Genomic DNA, 18,411 nt, shown 5'->3' on the forward strand with positions numbered 1-18,411 from the left:
GATTGACATGAAATTGTAGTACTGAAATTGACGACTCTAAACGTCAAATATCTGGAATTGCGTCAAACACTATCAAACAGCCACTACAATTTAATATCGATACTTTTGAACAATATAATTTTACCTTTCTGCTATTATTTCCGGAATTCGACCATATTACTATTGAATGAAAGTGATTGCTATTGAAATACATAGAAGGATACATTTTTTTTTAAACTGTAATATTTTTCAGATATTGTGATACATATCAGACGTTTTACTGTGAAGTTTTGCGGCCAGATTTTTCGCCCGTGAGTGTACAAAGCTGTAACTGGCGTTAGGAGTCCGTCCTCGTTAAGAGGATACTGTATACTGTCGTGACATAGTTGCTGCATTTCAGTTTCTATTTCAATTTGAAAGTAAATCTGGAATATTCTGATTTATGCATTCATTTTGTTAACTCGACGTTTATTCGTTACTATTATATTTCTATAACGATTTTATTATTGAATCTACATTATTTATGCAACTTGATTTCATTTTTTTAACTAATAAACATTACATTGATAATTACTTTATTTCGCGGAAAACAACAGAATGAGTTTTTGGCAAATTTTATCAGTAAATTAATTAAATGATAGCTCATCATTTATGATTGATTGATGGTCCTAAATAATAAAATTATTAGTATCGAACAAATAAGCCTAGTAATATTTAGGCATATTTTTCTAAAAAATTCAAGAGTTTCTTGATAAAATATTATCGTCGCCAAAATTTTAGGAACGTAATTTATTAAGAGGTTAAGTAAATATTTTCAGGTCCTCTCCATTACCTAGATGAAAATTTATTGATATCTTTCAACTACTATTTTCTAATACTGAAGATTAGATGTTGAAGAGTATCCACATTTTCGATATTACTCGTAAACCAAATGTAGGAATTTGGATCTCTATAACAAAGTTTGGTGTTTTATTGGTATTTAGTCAAAATAACTATTTAAAATACGTAAATATAAATATTTTAATTTAAAACTAGGTATTTGTAACTTGCTGAGGATTGTTTGCAAAGTTTCTTATTTTCCCTGAATATTTCAAAAAAATATAAAATAAATTAAAATTCGAAATTGAAGGTTGTTGTTATTATTACTAGCGGCCGACCGCAACTTCGTACGCGTGGATCCCGTTTTACCCCCTTACGGGTTGAATTTTCCAAAATCCCGCCCTAGTGAGCACCTACCTTCTAAAAGGAACCCCCATTCAAAATTTGAGACTCCTTGCACTTGTAGTTTCTGAGATTTCGTGATGATTGAGTGAGTCAGTCAGTGACCTTACGCTTTGAAATGAAACGATAAATGTAATCCTCAAAAAATAACCACACAAATATAGCCGCCAAGCACTTTTAACGTAATTTTTCCACATTTCTCCGCTGTTACGCACAACACACACCGGCGAAAATATACGTAACATTACCCTAATACTGTAATGCACTCAACGAAACGCCGCCACTTGATACGAATGGCCCGTTTTTTCCTCCAGACATGCAATTTATGATGCTCGCGAGATTCTCATAACCGAGACGCATCGTTTCTTCAAGCAATATGAGAAAAATATAAGATGATGAGGCGGTTAACTCTTTTGGGTCGAATTTTTACAACTTAACACTCTCTTTTAGCTGGGGCTAAATATATTTTCATGATATTATAAAATGGTTTAAAAAGCTGAGCTTCATGGTAAGGGCCCAGGTGACATGACCGTGTAATGTCACATCTTGTGTACGGCTGTCACTTGCACGCCATATTCCAGACGGAGTACTAATTGGATTGCTCTATTGAATAGCTCCGGCATAGTTATTAGAACTGCCTTATTAATATACAAATAATACCTCCCAATTAAGCGACTACGCTGAATTTACTAAGTATGCTTATGATATTACGGAATATAGTATCAAAATCGTACACACATTGAGGGCTTAGTGTGTTTATATCAAACGTTGCTACTAGCGAGCGCGTTAAAAAGTATATGAAGATTTTAGTTCCTAAAAGTTTCCGCTAGGGGCGCTGTCACAATCTGTCATACATTTATATGTCACTTTTTTACGCAATCGACATCGAATGCGTTTGACGTAAACTCACACTACGGCCCCAGAACTGTAATGTAAAGCTATGTATTTTTTACGTGACTTTATTCGCAGAATCATTTCATTTATATCAATAAGAATAAGAATAATTCTTATTCTTATTTATATCAATAAAATAAAACTACTGTTTATAAACACTTTAAAGCTGGGTTGCATCATCATACTTTAACTTTGACAAACGTCAAAAATCTGTCAAACTCCATACCAATAACACCGGTTATCGTTTTAGTTACGGTCAAAGTTAGGTGGTGCAACTCAGCCTAAGTGTACTGGAACAGGAACTAATGATTTCATGTTATCATTAGATTCACAAACGTGTTTGATAATAAACCTTAATTTANTGAATTTATACGTAAATCATTTTCAACTAAATTCCATGGAATTCAATTTAGATACCAATGCGGTGCCAGAGTTCCAAGTATTATTATTTCATGACTATAGCCGACATCACATTACATTTTAACCTTTATTAATATAAGTCATTATGTAGACTAAATTAAACCTAAATTACACCTACTTTGTAACTAGACAGATGAGCGGAGGTCTCGTTTACCTAGTTTTGAAAGTTGTAATAAAATTCAAGGGCAAAGCATATTAATATCTACATAACTAGCTTTTGCCGGTAGCTTCGAATGCGTGAAATTCAGAAAAACCAACTTGTACTATTCGTTTTAAAAAATTTTTTTAGGTATACCTAATCTACCTAAACAATATTAGTTAATGTAGGGATATAATCGTATCATAATTATTCGTTTATATCTTTTCCGCTATTACTAGAATATTTTCTAATGCATACGTTGAGTCAGCCTTCCGCATTATATTAATATTTCAGTCGCTGTCAACTTTTCCTATAAAATATTCTCGTTCCTTTCTTTACGCTTTTGGCACATATAAATGGATTCAATATTTTATTATTTAGTCACTGATGTGAGCGCGGAAAGCGGCATAAGTTAAAGCTATTTTTAATTCTGGATTGTTTCGAATTTTGTATCAAATATGATACATTCCTCTACGTTCTGTCACTAGTGTAGGTGCTGTTAGAACACGCGCACCTAAATTCAGCCTATCAGCCACCCAATCTCGTGCTGCATTACAATTAGCTCTGAAGTAATTTGTAGCTGGCACATGGACCAATTTGTTAAGGACTAATCGAGGTCTTTATTAGGGGAAACGCAGACGAACGATTTATAATGCGCTGCTTATTATGATACATTCCTCTACGTTCTGTCACTAGCGTAGGTGCTGTTAGAACACGCGCACCTAAATTCACACTTAATAATGTATAATTTTACCTACGCAACATGGAGATGGTAGATGGATTTACCACTTGTAGGTATATTCTCTAACAATAAACTTTTTCTAACAAATAAAGCCAAATAACATGCATCTGGTGATTTGAGTTTAAGTCTTCTTGGTAATATTTGTTCGCAAAATGAAGAAATGATATATAAATCTTTGATTTGGTTTATTTTACGATTATTAACGCTAAATGAAGAATTGGTGATTTGATTAGGAGATTGATATCATTTCTATTAATTTCACTCTACATTGAATAAAATACAGACTCACAGCACGAAACACCAAATAATTTAAAGATGTCGATCGTGTGTAGCAGCCTTAGGGCCGGTGTGTCAACCCAGTAACCTATAAAGGCCTCTGACAGTTTAGTTCTCGAGATTAGAGGTTGTAGCATCTTGATTACAGAGGGCTCTCGTTTCATGGCTGAGACGTCACTCCATTATGCAAGTGCCTATTGAATCGCCCGTAGAAGAGCTTTAAGAGGTAAAAACCATTATGGCACCTTTCATCGAGTTGCTGGAAAACTACAGCAAAATTTTGAGTGTAAAAACCCTAGAGAAATGTCTACTTTTTGGATGAAAATGTTTTTAATGAACCAGCAAGCTACTGCGTCAAGTAACTCATTATGAAAACTATTAAATGTTTTCATCAAGGTTCTAATCCTTATTAAGCAACTCTTTATAGGCCTTATTAGGAAACGTAATAAAAAATGTAAGCTAAATTAAGTATAATATGTATTCATTAGTCAGTACCTCATTAAAGCTTCTAATACAATAAAAAGCAACTTTTTATAGTCCTTATTAGGAAACGAAACCAAAAGTGCAACAAACTACAGAAGTGACTTTTGTTGTCACCCAAAACTGTTCCGGAACTGTAAAAATATGTTATCCTTAACTTTCAATGTAAGCACTTCCCTAACAAGGACAATAAAACATGATTAACCGGCACAACTGGGGATAGGTGCAATATATCAATTTGATGGAAAAAGTATTTTCTCACGCGCTGCAGATGTGCCAGTTATTTTTCCACGGAAGGTCCAGGATAGACGTGTAAATAGAAAGACATAATAGAAGAAGATGTAGTAATCACGACACCCATTAAGGAATCAACAGGTGATGAGTTCATAAACACACGTTTTTAGGATCCTCTTTTGTTAGCTACACAATGATCTTCCAAGTAACTCTTACCGTGGTCAGGTCTTTGTGGAAACCTTATTAAATCGAACTGTAACCATAAATTAATCGGGTTTTTTCTATGAACTGGTTCATCTATATACGAGATATTGGAAATGGTTTGCAAATTCAATTCAATCCATTTAATTCACAAACTGGACTATAAAGAAAGCCAGCTATACTGCTGAAGCTTCACATCACATTGGGGGCAAGTATTAATGTCATTTACTTCAGGGGTCATTGAATTTCTAATCTAAGTAGGTATTATTCACACAGTATGTTAATATTCATATAGGAGTTAAGTAGGTACGAGTACATCGATATCAGTGTGTTTATTTATGATCCAATCGCTACAATACAATATCTGCTTAGTAAATGAAGGTTTGACTATTAAGGCAATAATGTGAAAGTAACCAGTATCATAGTTATCTAAGATTTTGAAACTTGTGAGCAGCTTGTGACCACGGTTGCAGTATAGCAGCCGAAACGTCAAGCCGTGAGTAGGTACATAATGTAACTCAGCCATAAATGTCACGTTAGGGTCCGTGTCGTTTTATTTTACCATAGATCCAATTTGAAGAAGGCCTACTGCGGCTACATTAATTGTAAAGAGAATGTGGACTTGGCACGTAAATGTCGTCGTGTGAAAAATGGCCGTAGCGCGGCCCGGTAGTTTTATCGATAAACTCTATGTCTATGGTAGAGTCGAATGAAATCAGAATAAAGAGGAGATTTCCTTGCTTCGACGCGCTTTTATCGACTACATGCCTTTGTGTTGGCATTATCATAATAATACGATATTAGGCTCGGGGATGCATACTTTGTGGTTCCACATGAAAAGATACTGTTTAGCTCAATCCTTCGTATATTTATATGGGGTTTTCGAATGTTATTTTTTTTATTTTTGTTTAAATGTAATAAAAATTTTCATTGAACCCTTATTATATCTATTAACTAGACTAGCAAACGCAATTACTAGGAAGGTGTAAGTACATAATAACATCGATAATTTTCAATTTTCATGACAATATTACATCACAATTAGTCTTTAATTATATCGATAAAGACTTGTCATTTTCCCTGCACACTCAAAGTAAGCTAACCGCTGAAGTGCAATCTCATATGACCTGCCCATCAATCGCCGTCGAGTGTGCTCACTTTCAATTTAACTTCATAAATTCGCCCAGGAAACTTTCTTTCGGCAACTTTGGTATCGGAAAGATTGGCAAGATTCAAGTTTGTTACGCTATGCTATGATACGGTGAAACGTGTTTGATCTTTATAGGCAATTGTTCTTGCTTTAAGAAGACAGAAGTGAAACCAAACCAACAGAAAATTGGTACTGCTGGAATCATCTCACTGAGGAATACTTGTGCTAATTAGATTGTGGTTTCTAACTAAATTAAACTAAACTGTGCTAAATTCCAAGACTTGTGCTAATTGTGATTTTGCGTTTTAAAACAATATCTTCACAGCAAGATTCATATTTCCTGATTAAATCAAATGAGTAGAACTATCTTCCATTATTATAAAAGATTTTCAGCGAAAATTGAAAACGGTTATGACGACTAAATGACGGACCAAATAACTTAATATAAAGATATAATTACTACGTATTACCTACTCATACATAAGGTTTACTGCGACTAATGGTCAAGTGCATCATACTAATTTGCCCTCCCTCAGCGAGATGCGAACTCGTTCCCACATCTTAACTTTATAAGTATCTATGTATGTTAAATATTAGCTAAGATTTTCACGGTTTCTAACAAAGAAAAGCATACATATTTTTCTAGCCCTAATCCGATCCCCAGCTAGACACGAAGCTTAACCTCAAATTGGCTTGAACCAAAGCACAAAGCCAAAGAGTTACTTAAGTCTCACGCCGTGACATCCAGTTTATACCGCGACTCGAGCTGATTGCTTACTCTTCACTGAAACACAAAATAGATAGGAGCAGAAGGCAATCTACATACAAAGTGCTCGGGCAACGCACACATAGACAACGCTCACGGACACGATGTCGTCAATGATCGCAAACCACTCTAAACCAGTGCGAGCGCGAAAGCCGCCCGCTTAAAACGTGCGTATGCAAAATGAAGTATATACATACAGGTCTTCTGTTATTATCTATTTTATGACTGAAACGCTTCAGTCTTAGAAAATTCAATTTGCAACGCTCCGTGCATGGAAATAAAATATGCATCATGCGTTTTGCATGCATCTCTCGCAAGCGGTTCAAGAGGGCTTTAAAGGAACTGTGTTTTGCGGGGCAGTCTACCTCGAAGCGATTTAGCTTTGCAATGATAAACGTAGACGACGTACGTTTCTACTGAAATCGAGTACATGGAGCAAGTGAAACGTTGTTATTTACATTTACTCTTAGATATTTAAATTATCGTACGACTCTACTTTCTCTACTCTCTTTCTACTCTAATGTTTAGTATACTCAAGAAAACTTCAGATCTGTGATTATTTGAAATTGAAATCTTGAATTACTTACTTGAGTTTACGTAATTAAATCCAGATTTGAGCATCCCTACATAAGTACGAGTAATAAGTACAAATTATTGTCAAAGCTTACACAAATACAACCTACATCCACAATTAAAAGATTAACCAATACAAATTACTGAAATCATGCGTGGCCGGGTCTAATATCTCATTTCACGCTGAATTAATTCAAAACAGAACAATGTTCTGATTCCAGCACAAATTGAAACATGTTTTCTAACCGCGATTGTTTGGAGCTACACTTTGTTCGCGACACTTGTTACCAAAACAGAAGGCAGTGGTAATAAGTGTGCTCTCTGAGCTCAAATTCGCGCGACAGAAAATTATCCGAAATAAACATTTCCAGTCCGAGTTGGACTGGATCTGTGTCAAGCGACTTTGGGCCGAGAGCACACTCCGCCCGCCAATTACAGCGCACAGCGCCGGTCGTCGAGTATCGTGAAACTTTTATTTTTAAATACAAAGGAGATTATGAGACGAATATTTTTTGTTCGAAGACGAGTGCCTTTGTTACCAAAAGCTTTGTTTCAATACACAGAATTCGATTTGATCTTCCAGAGTGCTTTTATTTTTAGAAAATTGGTTATTGACTTATTTCTCGTTAATTTGTAACAGTCTACAGTAAATCTTTGATAATAATCATTGAGACTTAATTAAATTCGTCTTTTTACACATGAACAGTAAGGCCGCTTGTAAACATCAGTTTTTTATCGGATTACGGCCCGATTTTTTCACCCGATACAGCGATGGTGTATGGTATATAATGAACGTGTGTACAATGTACATGCATCGGAATTTCTCGGTCCGGCGAGAAAACAAAGGATATCTGTTTTTTGACTGTCCGTCTTCCAGTAAATAAACGGATGTCTACAAACGGCCGTGATTAGAGAACATTGATGAAAAAGTGTAATTAAAACGTATTGTAAGTACCAAGTTACGCCGCATGAGTATGACGAAACTGTTAACGGGCAGTGTATGAGTTTAATAAAATAATCTAAAAATCTTACATTTATTTCACTATTATGTGATTGAGAAATTTAGTAGACTTTCATATTATATTTGATGAAAAATTATATAAATACTCTTTGCAATAAAACTTTATAGGCTTTAATGCAGTAGAGCTACTCGTAACTATCCGAATTATTACAGCATTATAGTCGAGAGTTCTGAACTCATAACTTTTTATATTAAACTACCAGACTCCTTAAATCCTATAATGGACACACACTTACTCATAGTAATAATAGCAGAAACCTCTCATAACTTCTATTAATGTTATAAAAACATCTTTATTTTGCGCTAATAAAAACTATAAATTTTATAAGATATAACACACAATACCTGGTAATTTCAGTGAACTTATTTAAGAAAACAATAATTCTATATTAAAATTATAAAGCTGAAAAGTTTGTTTGCTTGAACGTGCTAATCTCAAGAACTACTGGTACGATTTAAAATATATATATTTTTGTGTTGGATAGCTCATTTATCGAGCTTTAGGCTAATTAACATCACCCTACAGCCAATATGGGCTGGTTGTTATTCAAACTATTTTCACGCGTACGAAGTCGCGGGCACAGCTAGTTAAGGATAAACCTCAGTTTACGTTATATGTGCTCGCTAGCGACTGTGTAAAAAACTGACATTAAATGTATGACATATTGTGCAGCGCCCCTAGCTTCTAAAATCTTCTATGAAATCTTCATAGATTTTTTTGACGTACTCGCTAGCAAGCACACCTAACTTAAACTCATTGTAAGCACACTGATCAAGTTCAAGCTCACAAAATGTCATTTTCTATAGACGGGTAAGAGAAAAAATACAACATAGGAACATAACAAATCTGTATTGTGATTCCGGTTCGGTCAATGACAGCTCACGAGTGGTGGTGCTTGACACGGATACTCCATGCTGATTGGAGTTCATTGTCGCTCGAGAGTCGCTTCTATTGTGGCCTGAGGAGCCCCAGATGAAGTCTTAAAATAACCCAATAGTACACCTACATGTACAGTTAACATCACATCTGAAAATTTGCAAAATAGCACCTATTACAGTAATTTTTATGTACAGTCGAGTTCATAAAATATATTGGCAGTGCCAATGTTTAAAAATATTACTAGCGTTTAACGATCATATATTTCAATACAAACTCAAACATCAATAAAATGTAATCACATTAACATGTTGCAGTACTGCGCTACTGCGCTACAATGTTTTGAAACATTGGGCACTGCCAATATATTTATGAACTCGACTGTACCAGTACCATATTGAAAAATACAACTGCTCTCAACTGATACATTATACATTATATTAGGGTCTACCACACAAAGTTGATACAGTAAATAATAGGAAAGGTTATTGATTCTGAATGATTGTTTCAGGTGACCGAAAGCCCGCAAATGAGCTACACTGAATGTAAGTGGTTGACCTTGAGTTGCTTGCAAAAATGTAGCAGTGTTGTAACGAACAGTAGTCCGTAGACTCGTAGTGGAGTAGCTACGATACTACGACGTAGCGATTGTTTCGTAGTCGGTATCCGTAGCACGCTTTATTCAGTCTCTTGATAAACAAAAGAATAACCGATTATTCTATTATTAAATTAAAACTTAAGCAAACAAAAAAGAAACATGTGAACGTTCTTTTCTCATTTACAAAAAAATAAATCACCAAAGAGGCGTAAAAGCAACGCGGAAGATTACATTGTCGCGTCCTCAACCGGCGACAAGTTCCCATCATTCTTTATTTCGCCCTAATGAATCCGGGCAGCCGTACCGGGATTATTTTTGTAGCTGACAAAAACATTTTCGACAATTTTTCAAAGTTTTGACACAGATTTTTTGTTCTTTTATTTTTTATCAAGATTACTTTGGTCAATTTTTTCATTGCGGAAGGCGTCCCCTCCAAATCATGAATCAATAAAGTTATTAAAAATCTAACAATCAAAGATCTGCCTTATATTTTACATGATTCATTTTAAGATTCAGTCCAAAAGTGTATTTTCGAAAATATGTAGGTTCGAATATAATTATACGTAGTTAATTGAATTCAATGTTTTAATTTAATCAAATAGTAAAAGGCCTATTTATATATAAAAGGTGTAAATCCAAAGCAAACGTAAAAACAGTGGAAAAATAATTGTACAAAGTAAAAAGAAAGAGCAAAATTAGGTCCTTGGACGCGATCCAATACTTCTTCTTTACAGTGTCAATACTAGCTTTCTTTAATTATGTTCGATCCAAACTGAGGGTAGTACTCAAAGAGACCATTTTCCTTTATTTAGCACTTTGAAGTTAATTTTCGTATCAGTTCTTTTACACAAAGTTGCGAAGAGGGCAAGCAATAAATTAAATCGCTAGAAGGATTTATGTCCCAAGCAGGTACACATGTGGAAACTATACCTTTGTTAAATGGACTGAGTCTTCGACTAATTGAAAAACTACTCAAAGAGTAAACTCTTATTTCCACATTTTATAAGCTACGAGTATGTAAGACATTCATAGTTATCATTAAAGAACCTATCGTTTTCTATTACGAGTAGCGCCTATGTACAAAAATATAATTGTCAGTGTAGTTATGATGAACTGTTAGTGTAGTTTTTTTTTTTGAAGGGACTCGCGCTGGTAGCTTGAAGAGCTTTTCCAGCTTCACCGGGCAGAGTGGCGAGTACAGAAGGTACTCTAGCCGTTTAGCGATCGTCGGTGCGCGTGCCGACGAGGCCGAGTGTGGGCTTCGCTTTTTTTAATATATAAATGTAAAGAAAACAATAGGTGCTCAGCGCCAGTAAAGTTCATTAATTTTTTAATTGAGTCCCAAAGTTGAAAGAAAATGTTGATTTCAGTATTTGTCCCATTTAGACAAATACTGAAATCGCTCAATCTTACTTTACTCGTACTGTGAAATATTGGTTTTCTGAAAACCGTTAAAAGTATAAGTACCTAGAAAATTTAGTATGATTTAGTACCTTGTTGGCAAGATTACTAAATTCTATTATCGCTGTACACGTTTCTTTAAAAACATTGTTAGTAACATTCGAATCAATTTAATACCATCCCTCCATTGAAGCGAATTCCTTCTAAGCCCCTGAGATGTTATCATGACCATCTTTGCATACGGGCTACTCCTCAACCCACTATCGGCCTGGAGATTTATACTCCTCTATTTTTTCTTGCCCTATCTCTTCGTGGAAAGGATAAAAATGGACATTATCTTTGAGCACCCTTAGTTTTATAGCGCTGATTTTTCACGTCATACCGTGTTGGTAACATTGAATGGCGTTGTTTTTCATTTTCTTGACGGCAACATTTACGCCCGTATTCACAAACGATACTTGCTTAAATGAAGCAGCAATTCGAACGCACAGCTTTGAATAGAGCTCTGTGATTGGTTCGTGTGTCACGCGCACTGTGAGACCTCATAGTAATGTTTGTGAATACGGGCGTTTATTTTTCTAACAATAAACCTGCTTTGTTTAATTCGCCGACTTAAAGATATCTTAGTAATAATTACAAAACAAGTAAGTATAACATTAACAAAAAACAAAATCATGATATTATTTTATGTTTTTGAGGAGATATCAGTACCAAAAATACGCTATACCTAGGTAAAAATATCTGTTGACATCACTCGCAAAGATTCCCATGTCTATCTGTCACCATAATAGCATGTCAGCCCTAAAACTATGTCTTCATGTCACGTTCTACTGGAATCACAGAATGTGACGAAAGTCATCCCTCATGTGTATTTTTACCCGACTGCGCCAGAAGGAGGGTTTTGTTTTTCACAATACGATTGCAGCTGTAGGAGAGTAGTCGTTATGTTAGAGGGTTCTAACTTATTCTTCAGATTGCACTTTTTGCAGATTACATTTCCACTAACACATTTGGTAAATAAAAAAGTTATTGCTACATTTATGCAAAAAAAAATCTAATAAAAAGCAGATGGTGTCTAGAGGCCCGGAAAAAATGATAAAGCACGTACACATGGCCACACTGTTAACTATCCATTTCCGTTGTTGCTCTCGCTCTCATCAAATGGCGATTCTTTGCGATAGAACGAGCCGACATGACAGGCAATGGATAGTTAACACTGTTGCCGATGGTACATGGCGACTGACAATATTTTTATTTTCGTACTAATATAATTTACGTAGTTTAGATAACCGGTGCACGTCCGCGCTGTGACAATCTGTCCAGTAGTCTAGTCTGTTCAGAATAAAAAAGATTTTATTAACGCCCGACTCACAAACATTACTATGAGGTCTCACAGTGCGAGTGGACGCACAGGGTGACACACGAACTAATCACAGAGCTATAAACGCAATCTATTCATCGCTGTGCGTTCGATTTTCTGCTTCACTTACGCGAGCATCGTTTGTGAATACGGGTGTAATTCTACTGCCTAAAAGTGGGCTATATGTATGTAAAAAATACCTCAATTTCGTAGGACAAAGCCCGTCACCTGCCCACATCATTCGCAGTTACGTCACTTCCATAGCCACGCCATGCCTCTCACCATAATAGCATAGCCCACACTTCGTCTTCAAGTCACGTACTCCTGGTCCGAAGATGTGACGAAAGTCATCCCACAGGAATCTTTTATTGCGCAACCCGTGTCAGAGGCTGGCGGGGCGTAATGGAAGCTGTTGAAAAATAATTGAAATGGAACAAACAAAGAAAATTCAAAGGGTAAATAGTACCCACTAGTAACACTAGTATATTTAAAAAGAAGTAGGGTCACTACGGTTTTTTACGCCAGGTGCCTTTACCTGCTGCTTTTTAAGCTAGATGAAATAACTATAATAACTTTCAGGGATAAGTGCGAGTATTAAAAAACATACTATAACGATACACACAAATTGTGAATTTGTGTTATGGAAAAAGGGCTATTTTAAGGATATTCATCATCATTATCATCATCATCATCATCATCATCTCAGCTATAGGACGTCCACTGCTAGGTCTCCTCCAATGCTTTCTATGTTGCCTGGTTGGTAGCGGCCTGCCAGCCTGAATATTACCTACTACCAATTCCAAGATTCCATGAATTTCAACAACATTTGTCATTAAACCGTTTTCAGTAGAAAATACATTTCAAACAGCACCTTACTTGCATCGTTTTATAAGTTTTTAAACCTTTTCCATCCCTTACCATCGATACCATTATACGAGTCTGATACAACATAATACGCTCCAATTTGCTGGACTTAAGATATTATAGTCGAATAAGTACCATCTAAGCTTCTACGATATCCTGAATAATGGAGACCAGGTGTGTCCAATATAACTATCATTTCCATGAATACGTTTGGATGTTTGAACACTTGATAAAGCACTTACATAAACCTGTATGACTGATATAACTGACTGAACATTTTTACAAATAAATTGGTTATCTTTATTTGCATTTATTTGCAACAAAATAAAACAATGTTGTGGTGCTGTACTTACGTCTTAAGTCCATAAAAAATAAAGTTAAAAATATAGAGCGAAAAAAAACAGCATCCGTGCCTCAATACATTTATTTTGTATATCTTACCTATAAAGCATACATATTAATGTATAAAAATATTAAGTAAATGATACAATTTAATGGCGTTCCTTCGTACCACTTCAAATGAGCGAGAGAACGTAAAACTGGCTACATTTCGCCCATGAGTCTTAGTTATTTTATACTATGGAACAAAGTACTCTCGTAATTGTAATAATTTTAATTGTGGTTTCCTATATTCACAGCGAGAGCTCTGAGAGAAAATGTAGGTAACTTCAAAAGCAGTATAACTACTTAAGACGCTTTAACTGCTTCCTACTTAGTTTTTATTTCTAGTATTTTGAAGGTGTAGTAAGAAACTCATAGTATCATAGGAATTTCATTGCTTTGCTTATGTGATATGAAAATCTCAAGTCTTACAATTTAGACTATTTTCAAACTTATTAAAGTTTCTAATGGATAAAAAATACATAATCACAAGTTTTAACAACTCATATATGCTAATGTAGGCACGTGTAATGTGATGTTAAATTATCGAAAAACCTTACTCGCGTAATAACGTAACGTCTAAAGCCGTGAATTCAAATTTTAGGTATTACTTTCGTTTTGAGATTGTCTCTAACCCGCGTTCGGTGTAAATAACCTCTTCGTAGATTATCCATTCCAATGATAGGTACTTATTAAAAGTGAATTTTCAATAAAACACTTTTATCGAACAACGGAAGCCGCGTGAATGACTGAATGACGTTCACTCTCCCTCCGAATGGCGGCGCTATTGAGGCGTGGGGAAATTGCCGCAACTGTGTCGTACATTGCAGATATTGCTTTTGATATCGGGAATCATATTCTACTCAAAATTGGTTATGAACTTCATAAAGTTATCCAAGGGAGCCGCACAGTTAAACTTATTATGAATATTACTTCTTTTATTAACTTCATCATTGTCATACGTACCATCAAACCTAGCTGTATGTTTTTTTTATGGGACAGGAGGCAAACGACCAGTTGGAAAAAATAAAAAATATCATTAATCATTATCATCATTTATTCTTCACTGCAAGAACACGACTCTTTCCAAATTACCAGAGGCAAAATGGAGGATATGTACTTATTGACATACTTACTACTTATTGTAAAATATGTAATTGTTTAATGCTGATAAAATTTACTTTATTTGTTTTAGTTTAGATCGGTAATCTGATTTCGCCAGGACATTTTATACTTTAGCTTCTCCTACCTTGAATAATAAGGTCGAGTTTACAAACAACGATTAGCATAAATCAAAGCACTACGTTGAAGCTTATCTAAATTTTATTTTCCAAAGGACAACACCCCAGAGGCGTACAGTTTTCAACAATTTTCCGCACCTATTTTACGCAGTTCTGACTTTTATTTCAGTGGATTAAGGTCTAAGGGTGTGATATAAAAACGTTGTCCACAAATTAGAGTATACGTCACTGTCATGGCCGCGGACGGTGGCCAGTAATGGCCTGTGAAATGAACGCTATGATCACGACCTGATGGAAATATTGACTTCGTAAATCGGTAAGGCGGAACAAAAAAGTTTCGTCAAAAGAGGTGGTAGGAAAAATATAATGACGTCATGTAAAAAGTTCTTAAAAGCAACACATAAGTAAGTGTGAGTTTTAAACAAACATTTTGTACTAAATACNGTTTTCTACGATTTGCAGATACTAAATACATATTAATACTAGCTGACCTGGCGAATTTCGTACCGCCTATGTTCATAAGAAATAATGTAGGATTCTAATAGTGAAATAATTTATCAAATCGGTCCAATTGTTTCGGAGCCTAATTCAATATAAACAAATTATGAAATCTTTCCTCTTTTTAATATTCGTGAGATGACGAAATAAGCGAATCCAGAGTCACTTTTTATTTGATTTGTTAACATACTCGTAGAAAAGTTTAATGTTTATATTCCATCATATATTTTATCTCAAATACTACAGTAAGAATCCTCGAGAAAAATAGTCTAGGAGAGGGTTCAGTCTTAACAGACGTCGAGTGGATATTATACACGGAAAGTGTTTTAACCTAATTTCCTGGGCTGCAATATTTTTTCTATCTTCATTAGGTATTTGTATAAAAAGCATACCTAACAGTTCATTTATTTTCAAGCCTTGGTGGTGGCAAAAGCATTTTGAATTTTCATACTACTACGTATTAACTGTTTAATTTCGTTTCTAAAAACCTTTTACATTATTATTGTACAAACGTGTGCTAAAAGCTTTGTTAAAATAAGGTCAACATAGATTATATAAAGTTCTGCACGTGTTATTTGTTTCCTAGAACTAAAATATTCCAAAACGTAACATTATTTTGAACACTTCAATTTTATTTAACTTTGGTCGTTAAAAAATAAACATGTCACACCTGTCATATTCACGGGACCGAATTAATGCGAATGACTACTTTTAAAACAATATTGATATTTCAAAAAAATATCACATTTTGTTATTAATTTTCTTTCTACATTTATAAAAATGCGCCAGTTCAAATTCATTTATTTTACATTTAGGCTTTCAAAAAGCTTTTACACAGTTAGATGGCACTCTGTTATTATGATATGTCATCAAATTGACTCAATATACTCATGTCGCAACTGCATTCGACGTGCATACGAGTATTCCTTGATGCAGGTACTTTAAACCTCATCAAACACGTCCAACTTCCAAACATTTGCGCCATAATTTGTGATGGAACCTTAGATACGCATTATTTCCTTGACGCGTGAAGTGGCCTCTGTTTGGCCAAGCCTCCGACCTGACCCCAATAAATTGGCAAGATAACCCTCAAACTATTAAGGCCTTCTTTAAACACCTGGACGAATGGGCTCGGCTCCACGGAGTCAGCGCGTTGGCTTGGCCAGGCGCCAGGCATCTACCTAAATGGTTCAAGCCATTACACGGCTGTTTGAATTAGCATACGAGTAAGCTTATCTGAGATCTCTATAATTGTTTATTCTAAGCTATTAGCTTCGGTGAGCACTCAAAACGCTCAAAATCTAGAAATAAACGACCTAGATTGCCGATAGTAGCTGGAAAATATATTTCAATTTTATCTATTTAAGTACTTATGTTGATGAAACCTATTAATAAACATCGAACATGACTCGACTTGTTCACGCCTTTCCCAATTTATTAACTGTTTCCTAAATATATTAGGATGTTATTACTTGGGAGAAAACTTGATAAGTCATTGTTTTGATATGGAGCCCTCTACAGGTCTTCACCTTTCGATACCTTTTCTTTATTGGTCTTCGTCTTATGCCTAGAAATTATTACTAAAATAAAAAATTTTAGAAGGAAACTTGAACTCTGTCTGTTAACATTTTTAACATGTTAACATTGTTCAGAAAAGGTGGCGTAGTAGAGTGTTCTCCAATGGATAAAAATATCTGTTTATTTCAAAAAAAAAAGTTGCGACTTTTAAGCTGAATTGCACCATCTTACTTTAATCGTAACTTGACAGTAAGTGGGGTTTTTTGTATGAACTTTGATGATTTGTTAAAGTTAAAGTAAGAAGGTGCAACCTAGCCGTAGTCATGCGTCACGTAATCCTACCACACATCTTACTGCCAAAAACTAATTCCATTAGAAGGCAGCGAGAAAATTCCTTCCCCATTTCCAAACTGGCTCCTTATCAAGTCTAAATATACATTATATAACTCAAAGGTGACTGACTGACTGACATAGTGATCTATCAATGCACAGCCCAAACCACTGGACGTATCGGGCTGAAATTTGGCATGCAGGTAGATGTTATGACATAGGCATCCGGTAAGAAAGGATTTTACGAAACTCCACCCCAAAGGGGGTAAAACGGGATTCACGCGTACGAAGTCGCACTAGACACTAGTCTACTATAAATGTTCCTGTACTAAAATGAATAGTTTATTCCAACCACTAATTAAACCTACTAAATTCAAAGCAGCTTCGCTATTTGCATGCATTGTACCATAATAAGTACTTCATATGCGATACGACAAAAACACATGCCAGATACGAATCTGCAATGTAACTGCAGTGGAATATTTAAGAATTATTTGCATTTAGTTTGGTGGCTTAATTAATACAATCTTGGAAATCTGGTGTTAAAATTACAGTTAAGTTTCTGGTAAACAAAAACTTTTCTTATTATTATTGCAACTACATTATTGTCAAATAGTTTGTTTTTGTTTGATGAGAAATAGCACACGTGTAAAGCTCACATGCAAAAGCTCGGATAAAATAAACTCATCCGAAAGAATCTTAATTGACAGAGTAAAATATTTTAATAAGCTTGATTGAATTTCAACCTCCGCCCAAATAAAACAACAGTATTCCATTTACAATGATAATGACGCATCTAGGAACGGAGAAGTTAATTAAATTACCCACTTCCAATATTGGATCTGTAGTTAATTTAAAATAGGACTTCATGCCCTGATTTCATTTAACTCACAATGGTAATCAAAACTGCATTAATATCATAGGATACTAGCTTTCCGCCTGCGGCTTCGCCCGCGTGATATTTTGTCTGTCACAGAAAAACTTTATCGCGCGCGTCCCTGTTTCAAAAACCGGGATAAAACTATCCTATGTCCTTTCCCGGGATTCAAACTATCTCTATGCCAAATTTTATCAAAATCGGTTCAGTGGTTTAGGCGTGAAAGCAAGACAGACAGAGTTACTTTCGCATTTATAATATTAGTATAGAAGTATAGACAATTGACAACCTTATTCCAATGTAACAAAGATGTGTTGCGAACTTTTTGGCTACTTTGGGTGTCACGAACTATTTGACGCTGACTGTACTC

At 35.1% G+C, this 18,411-nt stretch overlaps 1 long non-coding RNA gene across 1 annotated transcript in view; it reads left to right on the forward strand.

Annotated features, from left to right (window-relative positions):
* Positions 1-9,501, forward strand: part of LOC114360492 (uncharacterized) — a 103,439-nt gene extending 93,938 nt beyond the window's left edge. The window contains exon 3 of the long non-coding RNA XR_003656517.1: positions 9,485-9,501. This is a non-coding gene — a long non-coding RNA (uncharacterized LOC114360492). The remainder of the gene's footprint in view (positions 1-9,484) is intronic.
* Positions 9,502-18,411: the final 8,910 nt, after the last annotated feature.

Source organism: Ostrinia furnacalis, unplaced genomic scaffold, assembly GCF_004193835.3.
Source record: "Ostrinia furnacalis isolate ACB-3 unplaced genomic scaffold, ASM419383v2 OfSCF5054, whole genome shotgun sequence".
In the NCBI taxonomy this organism is placed as follows: domain Eukaryota; kingdom Metazoa; phylum Arthropoda; class Insecta; order Lepidoptera; family Crambidae; genus Ostrinia; species Ostrinia furnacalis.